Source organism: Schistocerca nitens, unplaced genomic scaffold (genome assembly GCF_023898315.1).
Source record: "Schistocerca nitens isolate TAMUIC-IGC-003100 unplaced genomic scaffold, iqSchNite1.1 HiC_scaffold_80, whole genome shotgun sequence".
Lineage (NCBI taxonomy): Eukaryota > Metazoa > Arthropoda > Insecta > Orthoptera > Acrididae > Schistocerca > Schistocerca nitens.
This window is the reverse complement of record NW_026045626.1, coordinates 16,887-26,059: the sequence shown is the minus strand read 5'-3', so window position 1 is coordinate 26,059 and position 9,173 is coordinate 16,887. Positions and strand designations below refer to the sequence as shown.

The window sequence follows — 9,173 nt, the reverse complement described above, 5'->3', positions numbered from 1 at the left end:
TCCTAACCACTAGACGATCACGGCCACGGAGGCACCGCCGACGGCAGTTCTCGCGACTGCAAGTGGCGATGAACAGCAAAGCTCGGCCACACACCACTGTGTCTCCCCACAGCTGATGCCAGACGCGGTCTCCATTATATGTATACTGGCAAACGAACGTGTCTGCGCTGTAAGGACACTAAGCAGTGTGGTTAGCTGCATTCAACCCCCGTGGCAATGTCTTGCAGTCCTCCAACTCTGTTGACCACAGGTATGTGCCTCAATAAGAGGTGGACAGACGTCGCATCGCTCTCGCCGTCACTTGTGACCGCGAATCGTACTTAACGTAATTTTCTGCAAGCGTCAGCGGAGCGTCAGTCGAGCTAAGTCGGGCCAAGTCGCAAAGAGGAGCAACAAAATGCCGCCATTTCCGGTACCGGGAATCGAACCCGGGCCTCCTGGGTGAGAGCCAGGCATCCTAGCCACTAGACCACACCGGATAACGACGCAAGCGCTCTCCAGCGACCGCAGCATAACAGTACACACGCTACTTGACGACAACGGCCAAAATTTAGCGTTTCCACTTTGTAGAACGGCATGCTCGGGACGCATTTCGTGGAGACGAACGCCCAGCAATCGTGACACCAGACTGCGCCTGTGAATCCTGTCGTTGCACCACGCACTGTGCTGCTACGACAATTTAAGAAAGAGACGCTCACGGCTTGCTGCGCTGTTCCCTTCGCGGGTAATCAGTGCTCCTGCTTTCGAGACAGAAAACATTGGCAGCGGTGGGATTCGAACCCACGCCTCCGAAGAGACTGGTGCCTGAAACCAGCGCCTTAGACCGCTCGGCCACGCTACCTACGTGGCACGGCGGTCACAGGAGCTGCGTTCTACCCCACGAGAAAACATCGCAATGGCACAAAAAACGAGAAAAAGCTGGCAGCGGTGGGATTCGAACCCACGCCTCCGAGAGACTGGTGCCTTAAACCAGCGCCTTAGACCGCTCGGCCACGCTACCTGTGCCGGTGTTCTTCGCTTTTGTAGAAACAGTGCACGACACAGCTTCCTGTTCTGCTGCGACTGGCTGCTCATCCATTGCACCTCAAACAACTGCCATTTTCGAATAGAGATTAACTACACAGGCAGCTGCCCGCCTCTCTGGTGCGGCGGCATTACGTGTTGATAATGAATTGGTAGTGCCACCCGCAGCCTGCGGAACATGAGTGAAAATCAAGAGGGCACCGTAATTTCAAACACTGAGTCACAATCGTCACTGCAGCGACAGCAAGGCAAAACTTTAAAAATTGCCGTGACCAGGATTCGAAACCTGGGTTATTGCGGCCACAACGCAATGTCCTAACCACTAGACGATCACGGCCACGGAGGCACCGCCGACGGCAGTTCTCGCGACTGCAAGTGGCGATGAACAGCAAAGCTCGGCCCACACACCACTGTGTCTCCCCACAGCTGTGCCAGACGCGGTCTCCATTATATGTATACTGGCAAACGAACGTTGTCTGCGCTGTAAGGACACTAAGCAGTGTGGTTAGCTGCATTCAACCCCCGTGGCAATGTCTTGCAGTCCTCCAACTCTGTTGACCACAGGTATGTGCCTCAATAAGAGGTGGACAGACGTCGCATCGCTCTCGCCGTCACTTGTGACCGCGAATCGTACTTAACGTAATTTTCTGCAAGCGTCAGCGGAGCGTCAGTCGAGCTAAGTCGGGCCAAGTCGCATAAGAGGAGCAACAAAATGCGCATTTCCGGTACCGGGAATCGAACCGGGCCTCCTGGGTGAGAGCCAGGCATCCTAGCCACTAGACCACACGGATAACGACGCAAGCGCTCCTCCAGCGAACGCAGCAAACAGTACACACGCTACTTGACGACAACGGCCAAAATTTAGCGTTTCCACTTTGTAGAACGGCATGCTCGGGACGCATTTCGTGGAGACGAACGCCAGCAATCGTGACACCAGACTGCGCCTGTGAATCCTGTCGTTGCACCACGCACTGTGCTGCTACGACAATTTAAGAAAGAGACGCTCACGGCTTGCTGCGCTGTTCCCTTCGCGGGTAATCAGTGCTCCTGCTTTCGAGACAGAAAACATTGGCAGCGGTGGGATTCGAACCCACGCCTCCGAAGAGACTGGTGCCTGAAACCAGCGCCTTAGACGCTCGGCCACGCTACCTACGTGGCACGGCGGTCACAGGAGCTGCGTTCTACCCCACGAGAAAACATCGCAATGGCACAAAAAACGAGAAAAAGCTGGCAGCGGTGGGATTCGAACCCACGCCTCCGAAGAGACTGGTGCCTTAAACCAGCGCCTTAGACCGCTCGGCCACGCTACCTGTGCCGGTGTTCTTCGCTTTTGTAGAAACAGTGCACGACACAGCTTCCTGTTCTGCTGCGACTGGCTGCTCATCCATTGCACCTCAAACAACTGCCATTTTCGAATAGAGATTAACTACACAGGCAGCTGCCCGCTCTCTGGTGCGGCGGCATTACGTGTTGATAATGAATTGGTAGTGCCACCCGCAGCCTGCGGAACATGAGTGAAAAATCAAGAGGGCACCGTAATTTCAAACACTGAGTCACAATCGTCACTGCAGCGACAGCAAGGCAAAACTTTAAAATTGCCGTGACCAGGATTCGAAACCTGGGTTATTGCGGCCACAACGCAATGTCCTAACCACTAGACGATCACGGCCACGGAGGCACCGCCGACGGCAGTTCTCGCGACTGCAAGTGGCGATGAACAGCAAAGCTCGGCCCACACACCACTGTGTCTCCCCACAGCTGTGCCAGACGCGGTCTCCATTATATGTATACTGGCAAACGAACGTGTCTGCGCTGTAAGGACACTAAGCAGTGTGGTTAGCTGCATTCAACCCCCGTGGCAATGTCTTGCAGTCCTCCAACTCTGTTGACCACAGGTATGTGCCTCAATAAGAGGTGGACAGACGTCGCATCGCTCTCGCCGTCACTTGTGACCGCGAATCGTACTTAACGTAATTTTCTGCAAGCGTCAGCGGAGCGTCAGTCGAGCTAAGTCGGGCCAAGTCGCATAAGAGGAGCAACAAAATGCGCATTTCCGGTACCGGGAATCGAACCCGGGCCTCCTGGGTGAGAGCCAGGCATCCTAGCCACTAGACCACACCGGATAACGACGCAAGCGCTCCTCCAGCGAACGCAGCAAACAGTACACACGCTACTTGACGACAACGGCCAAAATTTAGCGTTTCCACTTTGTAGAACGGCATGCTCGGGACGCATTTCGTGGAGACGAACGCCAGCAATCGTGACACCAGACTGCGCCTGTGAATCCTGTCGTTGCACCACGCACTGTGCTGCTACGACAATTTAAGAAAGAGACGCTCACGGCTTGCTGCGCTGTTCCCTTCGCGGGTAATCAGTGCTCCTGCTTTCGAGACAGAAAACATTGGCAGCGGTGGGATTCGAACCCACGCCTCCGAAGAGACTGGTGCCTGAAACCAGCGCCTTAGACCGCTCGGCCACGCTACCTACGTGGCACGGCGGTCACAGGAGCTGCGTTCTACCCCACGAGAAAACATCGCAATGGCACAAAAAACGAGAAAAAGCTGGCAGCGGTGGGATTCGAACCCACGCCTCCGAAGAGACTGGTGCCTTAAACCAGCGCCTTAGACCGCTCGGCCACGCTACCTGTGCCGGTGTTCTTCGCTTTTGTAGAAACAGTGCACGACACAGCTTCCTGTTCTGCTGCGACTGGCTGCTCATCCATTGCACCTCAAACAACTGCCATTTTCGAATAGAGATTAACTACACAGGCAGCTGCCCGCTCTCTGGTGCGGCGGCATTACGTGTTGATAATGAATTGGTAGTGCCACCCGCAGCCTGCGGAACATGAGTGAAAAATCAAGAGGGCACCGTAATTTCAAACACTGAGTCACAATCGTCACTGCAGCGACAGCAAGGCAAAACTTTAAAAATTGCCGTGACCAGGATTCGAAACCTGGGTTATTGCGGCCACAACGCAATGTCCTAACCACTAGACGATCACGGCCACGGAGGCACCGCCGACGGCAGTTCTCGCGACTGCAAGTGGCGATGAACAGCAAAGCTCGGCCCACACACCACTGTGTCTCCCCACAGCTGTGCCAGACGCGGTCTCCATTATATGTATACTGGCAAACGAACGTGTCTGCGCTGTAAGGACACTAAGCAGTGTGGTTAGCTGCATTCAACCCCCGTGGCAATGTCTTGCAGTCCTCCAACTCTGTTGACCACAGGTATGTGCCTCAATAAGAGGTGGACAGACGTCGCATCGCTCTCGCCGTCACTTGTGACCGCGAATCGTACTTAACGTAATTTTCTGCAAGCGTCAGCGGAGCGTCAGTCGAGCTAAGTCGGGCCAAGTCGCATAAGAGGAGCAACAAAATGCGCATTTCCGGTACCGGGAATCGAACCCGGGCCTCCTGGGTGAGAGCCAGGCATCCTAGCCACTAGACCACACCGGATAACGACGCAAGCGCTCCTCCAGCGAACGCAGCAAACAGTACACACGCTACTTGACGACAACGGCCAAAATTTAGCGTTTCCACTTTGTAGAACGGCATGCTCGGGACGCATTTCGTGGAGACGAACGCCAGCAATCGTGACACCAGACTGCGCCTGTGAATCCTGTCGTTGCACCACGCACTGTGCTGCTACGACAATTTAAGAAGGAGACGCTCACGGCTTGCTGCGCTGTTCCCTTCGCGGGTAATCAGTGCTCCTGCTTTCGAGACAGAAAACATTGGCAGCGGTGGGATTCGAACCCACGCCTCCGAAGAGACTGGTGCCTGAAACCAGCGCCTTAGACCGCTCGGCCACGCTACCTACGTGGCACGGCGGTCACAGGAGCTGCGTTCTACCCCACGAGAAAACATCGCAATGGCACAAAAAACGAGAAAAAGCTGGCAGCGGTGGGATTCGAACCCACGCCTCCGAAGAGACTGGTGCCTTAAACCAGCGCCTTAGACCGCTCGGCCACGCTACCTGTGCCGGTGTTCTTCGCTTTTGTAGAAACAGTGCACGACACAGCTTCCTGTTCTGCTGCGACTGGCTGCTCATCCATTGCACCTCAAACAACTGCCATTTTCGAATAGAGATTAACTACACAGGCAGCTGCCCGCTCTCTGGTGCGGCGGCATTACGTGTTGATAATGAATTGGTAGTGCCACCCGCAGCCTGCGGAACATGAGTGAAAAATCAAGAGGGCACCGTAATTTCAAACACTGAGTCACAATCGTCACTGCAGCGACAGCAAGGCAAAACTTTAAAAATTGCCGTGACCAGGATTCGAAACCTGGGTTATTGCGGCCACAACGCAATGTCCTAACCACTAGACGATCACGGCCACGGAGGCACCGCCGACGGCAGTTCTCGCGACTGCAAGTGGCGATGAACAGCAAAGCTCGGCCCACACACCACTGTGTCTCCCCACAGCTGTGCCAGACGCGGTCTCCATTATATGTATACTGGCAAACGAACGTGTCTGCGCTGTAAGGACACTAAGCAGTGTGGTTAGCTGCATTCAACCCCCGTGGCAATGTCTTGCAGTCCTCCAACTCTGTTGACCACAGGTATGTGCCTCAATAAGAGGTGGACAGACGTCGCATCGCTCTCGCCGTCACTTGTGACCGCGAATCGTACTTAACGTAATTTTCTGCAAGCGTCAGCGGAGCGTCAGTCGAGCTAAGTCGGGCCAAGTCGCATAAGAGGAGCAACAAAATGCGCATTTCCGGTACCGGGAATCGAACCCGGGCCTCCTGGGTGAGAGCCAGGCATCCTAGCCACTAGACCACACCGGATAACGACGCAAGCGCTCCTCCAGCGAACGCAGCAAACAGTACACACGCTACTTGACGACAACGGCCAAAATTTAGCGTTTCCACTTTGTAGAACGGCATGCTCGGGACGCATTTCGTGGAGACGAACGCCAGCAATCGTGACACCAGACTGCGCCTGTGAATCCTGTCGTTGCACCACGCACTGTGCTGCTACGACAATTTAAGAAGGAGACGCTCACGGCTTGCTGCGCTGTTCCCTTCGCGGGTAATCAGTGCTCCTGCTTTCGAGACAGAAAACATTGGCAGCGGTGGGATTCGAACCCACGCCTCCGAAGAGACTGGTGCCTGAAACCAGCGCCTTAGACCGCTCGGCCACGCTACCTACGTGGCACGGCGGTCACAGGAGCTGCGTTCTACCCCACGAGAAAACATCGCAATGGCACAAAAAACGAGAAAAAGCTGGCAGCGGTGGGATTCGAACCCACGCCTCCGAAGAGACTGGTGCCTTAAACCAGCGCCTTAGACCGCTCGGCCACGCTACCTGTGCCGGTGTTCTTCGCTTTTGTAGAAACAGTGCACGACACAGCTTCCTGTTCTGCTGCGACTGGCTGCTCATCCATTGCACCTCAAACAACTGCCATTTTCGAATAGAGATTAACTACACAGGCAGCTGCCCGCTCTCTGGTGCGGCGGCATTACGTGTTGATAATGAATTGGTAGTGCCACCCGCAGCCTGCGGAACATGAGTGAAAAATCAAGAGGGCACCGTAATTTCAAACACTGAGTCACAATCGTCACTGCAGCGACAGCAAGGCAAAACTTTAAAAATTGCCGTGACCAGGATTCGAACCTGGGTTATTGCGGCCACAACGCATTGTCCTAACCACTAGACGATCACGGCCACGGAGGCACCGCCGACGGCAGTTCTCGCGACTGCAAGTGGCGATGAACAGCAAAGCTCGGCCCACACACCACTGTGTCTCCCCACAGCTGTGCCAGACGCGGTCTCCATTATATGTATACTGGCAAACGAACGTGTCTGCGCTGTAAGGACACTAAGCAGTGTGGTTAGCTGCATTCAACCCCCGTGGCAATGTCTTGCAGTCCTCCAACTCTGTTGACCACAGGTATGTGCCTCAATAAGAGGTGGACAGACGTCGCATCGCTCTCGCCGTCACTTGTGACCGCGAATCGTACTTAACGTAATTTTCTGCAAGCGTCAGCGGAGCGTCAGTCGAGCTAAGTCGGGCCAAGTCGCATAAGAGGAGCAACAAAATGCGCATTTCCGGTACCGGGAATCGAACCCGGGCCTCCTGGGTGAGAGCCAGGCATCCTAGCCACTAGACCACACCGGATAACGACGCAAGCGCTCCTCCAGCGAACGCAGCAAACAGTACACACGCTACTTGACGACAACGGCCAAAATTTAGCGTTTCCACTTTGTAGAACGGCATGCTCGGGACGCATTTCGTGGAGACGAACGCCAGCAATCGTGACACCAGACTGCGCCTGTGAATCCTGTCGTTGCACCACGCACTGTGCTGCTACGACAATTTAAGAAGGAGACGCTCACGGCTTGCTGCGCTGTTCCCTTCGCGGGTAATCAGTGCTCCTGCTTTCGAGACAGAAAACATTGGCAGCGGTGGGATTCGAACCCACGCCTCCGAAGAGACTGGTGCCTGAAACCAGCGCCTTAGACCGCTCGGCCACGCTACCTACGTGGCACGGCGGTCACAGGAGCTGCGTTCTACCCCACGAGAAAACATCGCAATGGCACAAAAAACGAGAAAAAGCTGGCAGCGGTGGGATTCGAACCCACGCCTCCGAAGAGACTGGTGCCTTAAACCAGCGCCTTAGACCGCTCGGCCACGCTACCTGTGCCGGTGTTCTTCGCTTTTGTAGAAACAGTGCACGACACAGCTTCCTGTTCTGCTGCGACTGGCTGCTCATCCATTGCACCTCAAACAACTGCCATTTTCGAATAGAGATTAACTACACAGGCAGCTGCCCGCTCTCTGGTGCGGCGGCATTACGTGTTGATAATGAATTGGTAGTGCCACCCGCAGCCTGCGGAACATGAGTGAAAAATCAAGAGGGCACCGTAATTTCAAACACTGAGTCACAATCGTCACTGCAGCGACAGCAAGGCAAAACTTTAAAAATTGCCGTGACCAGGATTCGAACCTGGGTTATTGCGGCCACAACGCATTGTCCTAACCACTAGACGATCACGGCCACGGAGGCACCGCCGACGGCAGTTCTCGCGACTGCAAGTGGCGATGAACAGCAAAGCTCGGCCCACACACCACTGTGTCTCCCCACAGCTGTGCCAGACGCGGTCTCCATTATATGTATACTGGCAAACGAACGTGTCTGCGCTGTAAGGACACTAAGCAGTGTGGTTAGCTGCATTCAACCCCCGTGGCAATGTCTTGCAGTCCTCCAACTCTGTTGACCACAGGTATGTGCCTCAATAAGAGGTGGACAGACGTCGCATCGCTCTCGCCGTCACTTGTGACCGCGAATCGTACTTAACGTAATTTTCTGCAAGCGTCAGCGGAGCGTCAGTCGAGCTAAGTCGGGCCAAGTCGCATAAGAGGAGCAACAAAATGCGCATTTCCGGTACCGGGAATCGAACCCGGGCCTCCTGGGTGAGAGCCAGGCATCCTAGCCACTAGACCACACCGGATAACGACGCAAGCGCTCCTCCAGCGAACGCAGCAAACAGTACACACGCTACTTGACGACAACGGCCAAAATTTAGCGTTTCCACTTTGTAGAACGGCATGCTCGGGACGCATTTCGTGGAGACGAACGCCAGCAATCGTGACACCAGACTGCGCCTGTGAATCCTGTCGTTGCACCACGCACTGTGCTGCTACGACAATTTAAGAAGGAGACGCTCACGGCTTGCTGCGCTGTTCCCTTCGCGGGTAATCAGTGCTCCTGCTTTCGAGACAGAAAACATTGGCAGCGGTGGGATTCGAACCCACGCCTCCGAAGAGACTGGTGCCTGAAACCAGCGCCTTAGACCGCTCGGCCACGCTACCTACGTGGCACGGCGGTCACAGGAGCTGCGTTCTACCCCACGAGAAAACATCGCAATGGCACAAAAAACGAGAAAAAGCTGGCAGCGGTGGGATTCGAACCCACGCCTCCGAAGAGACTGGTGCCTTAAACCAGCGCCTTAGACCGCTCGGCCACGCTACCTGTGCCGGTGTTCTTCGCTTTTGTAGAAACAGTGCACGACACAGCTTCCTGTTCTGCTGCGACTGGCTGCTCATCCATTGCACCTCAAACAACTGCCATTTTCGAATAGAGATTAACTACACAGGCAGCTGCCCGCTCTCTGGTGCGGCGGCATTACGTGTTGATAAT

At 54.9% G+C, this 9,173-nt stretch overlaps 26 non-coding genes across 26 annotated transcripts; all 26 read right to left on the bottom strand.

Moving 5' to 3' along the window:
• Nucleotides 1-407: 407 nt before the first annotated feature.
• Nucleotides 408-479, bottom strand: Trnae-cuc (transfer RNA glutamic acid (anticodon CUC)). The gene has a single exon. It is a non-coding gene; the product is annotated as a tRNA-Glu (tRNA).
• Nucleotides 480-759: 280 nt separating this feature from the next.
• On the bottom strand, nucleotides 760-841 carry Trnal-cag (transfer RNA leucine (anticodon CAG)). Its single transcript has one exon. It is a non-coding gene; the product is annotated as a tRNA-Leu (tRNA).
• Nucleotides 842-919: 78 nt separating this feature from the next.
• On the bottom strand, nucleotides 920-1,000 carry Trnal-aag (transfer RNA leucine (anticodon AAG)). The gene has a single exon. It is a non-coding gene; the product is annotated as a tRNA-Leu (tRNA).
• A 287-nt stretch (nucleotides 1,001-1,287) lies between these two features.
• On the bottom strand, nucleotides 1,288-1,360 carry Trnah-gug (transfer RNA histidin (anticodon GUG)). The gene has a single exon. It is a non-coding gene; the product is annotated as a tRNA-His (tRNA).
• Nucleotides 1,361-2,092: 732 nt separating this feature from the next.
• Trnal-cag (transfer RNA leucine (anticodon CAG)) lies at nucleotides 2,093-2,173 on the bottom strand. The gene has a single exon. It is a non-coding gene; the product is annotated as a tRNA-Leu (tRNA).
• A 78-nt stretch (nucleotides 2,174-2,251) lies between these two features.
• Nucleotides 2,252-2,333, bottom strand: Trnal-aag (transfer RNA leucine (anticodon AAG)). Its single transcript has one exon. It is a non-coding gene; the product is annotated as a tRNA-Leu (tRNA).
• Nucleotides 2,334-2,619: 286 nt separating this feature from the next.
• Trnah-gug (transfer RNA histidin (anticodon GUG)) lies at nucleotides 2,620-2,692 on the bottom strand. Its single transcript has one exon. It is a non-coding gene; the product is annotated as a tRNA-His (tRNA).
• Nucleotides 2,693-3,074: 382 nt separating this feature from the next.
• On the bottom strand, nucleotides 3,075-3,146 carry Trnae-cuc (transfer RNA glutamic acid (anticodon CUC)). Its single transcript has one exon. It is a non-coding gene; the product is annotated as a tRNA-Glu (tRNA).
• Nucleotides 3,147-3,425: 279 nt separating this feature from the next.
• Nucleotides 3,426-3,507, bottom strand: Trnal-cag (transfer RNA leucine (anticodon CAG)). The gene has a single exon. It is a non-coding gene; the product is annotated as a tRNA-Leu (tRNA).
• Nucleotides 3,508-3,585: 78 nt separating this feature from the next.
• Nucleotides 3,586-3,667, bottom strand: Trnal-aag (transfer RNA leucine (anticodon AAG)). Its single transcript has one exon. It is a non-coding gene; the product is annotated as a tRNA-Leu (tRNA).
• Nucleotides 3,668-3,954: 287 nt separating this feature from the next.
• Nucleotides 3,955-4,027, bottom strand: Trnah-gug (transfer RNA histidin (anticodon GUG)). Its single transcript has one exon. It is a non-coding gene; the product is annotated as a tRNA-His (tRNA).
• A 382-nt stretch (nucleotides 4,028-4,409) lies between these two features.
• Trnae-cuc (transfer RNA glutamic acid (anticodon CUC)) lies at nucleotides 4,410-4,481 on the bottom strand. Its single transcript has one exon. It is a non-coding gene; the product is annotated as a tRNA-Glu (tRNA).
• Nucleotides 4,482-4,760: 279 nt separating this feature from the next.
• On the bottom strand, nucleotides 4,761-4,842 carry Trnal-cag (transfer RNA leucine (anticodon CAG)). Its single transcript has one exon. It is a non-coding gene; the product is annotated as a tRNA-Leu (tRNA).
• A 78-nt stretch (nucleotides 4,843-4,920) lies between these two features.
• Trnal-aag (transfer RNA leucine (anticodon AAG)) lies at nucleotides 4,921-5,002 on the bottom strand. Its single transcript has one exon. It is a non-coding gene; the product is annotated as a tRNA-Leu (tRNA).
• Nucleotides 5,003-5,289: 287 nt separating this feature from the next.
• Trnah-gug (transfer RNA histidin (anticodon GUG)) lies at nucleotides 5,290-5,362 on the bottom strand. The gene has a single exon. It is a non-coding gene; the product is annotated as a tRNA-His (tRNA).
• A 382-nt stretch (nucleotides 5,363-5,744) lies between these two features.
• Trnae-cuc (transfer RNA glutamic acid (anticodon CUC)) lies at nucleotides 5,745-5,816 on the bottom strand. The gene has a single exon. It is a non-coding gene; the product is annotated as a tRNA-Glu (tRNA).
• Nucleotides 5,817-6,095: 279 nt separating this feature from the next.
• Nucleotides 6,096-6,177, bottom strand: Trnal-cag (transfer RNA leucine (anticodon CAG)). The gene has a single exon. It is a non-coding gene; the product is annotated as a tRNA-Leu (tRNA).
• A 78-nt stretch (nucleotides 6,178-6,255) lies between these two features.
• Nucleotides 6,256-6,337, bottom strand: Trnal-aag (transfer RNA leucine (anticodon AAG)). Its single transcript has one exon. It is a non-coding gene; the product is annotated as a tRNA-Leu (tRNA).
• A 287-nt stretch (nucleotides 6,338-6,624) lies between these two features.
• On the bottom strand, nucleotides 6,625-6,696 carry Trnah-gug (transfer RNA histidin (anticodon GUG)). Its single transcript has one exon. It is a non-coding gene; the product is annotated as a tRNA-His (tRNA).
• A 382-nt stretch (nucleotides 6,697-7,078) lies between these two features.
• Trnae-cuc (transfer RNA glutamic acid (anticodon CUC)) lies at nucleotides 7,079-7,150 on the bottom strand. Its single transcript has one exon. It is a non-coding gene; the product is annotated as a tRNA-Glu (tRNA).
• A 279-nt stretch (nucleotides 7,151-7,429) lies between these two features.
• Nucleotides 7,430-7,511, bottom strand: Trnal-cag (transfer RNA leucine (anticodon CAG)). The gene has a single exon. It is a non-coding gene; the product is annotated as a tRNA-Leu (tRNA).
• Nucleotides 7,512-7,589: 78 nt separating this feature from the next.
• Trnal-aag (transfer RNA leucine (anticodon AAG)) lies at nucleotides 7,590-7,671 on the bottom strand. Its single transcript has one exon. It is a non-coding gene; the product is annotated as a tRNA-Leu (tRNA).
• A 287-nt stretch (nucleotides 7,672-7,958) lies between these two features.
• On the bottom strand, nucleotides 7,959-8,030 carry Trnah-gug (transfer RNA histidin (anticodon GUG)). Its single transcript has one exon. It is a non-coding gene; the product is annotated as a tRNA-His (tRNA).
• A 382-nt stretch (nucleotides 8,031-8,412) lies between these two features.
• Trnae-cuc (transfer RNA glutamic acid (anticodon CUC)) lies at nucleotides 8,413-8,484 on the bottom strand. Its single transcript has one exon. It is a non-coding gene; the product is annotated as a tRNA-Glu (tRNA).
• Nucleotides 8,485-8,763: 279 nt separating this feature from the next.
• On the bottom strand, nucleotides 8,764-8,845 carry Trnal-cag (transfer RNA leucine (anticodon CAG)). The gene has a single exon. It is a non-coding gene; the product is annotated as a tRNA-Leu (tRNA).
• Nucleotides 8,846-8,923: 78 nt separating this feature from the next.
• Trnal-aag (transfer RNA leucine (anticodon AAG)) lies at nucleotides 8,924-9,005 on the bottom strand. Its single transcript has one exon. It is a non-coding gene; the product is annotated as a tRNA-Leu (tRNA).
• Nucleotides 9,006-9,173: the final 168 nt, after the last annotated feature.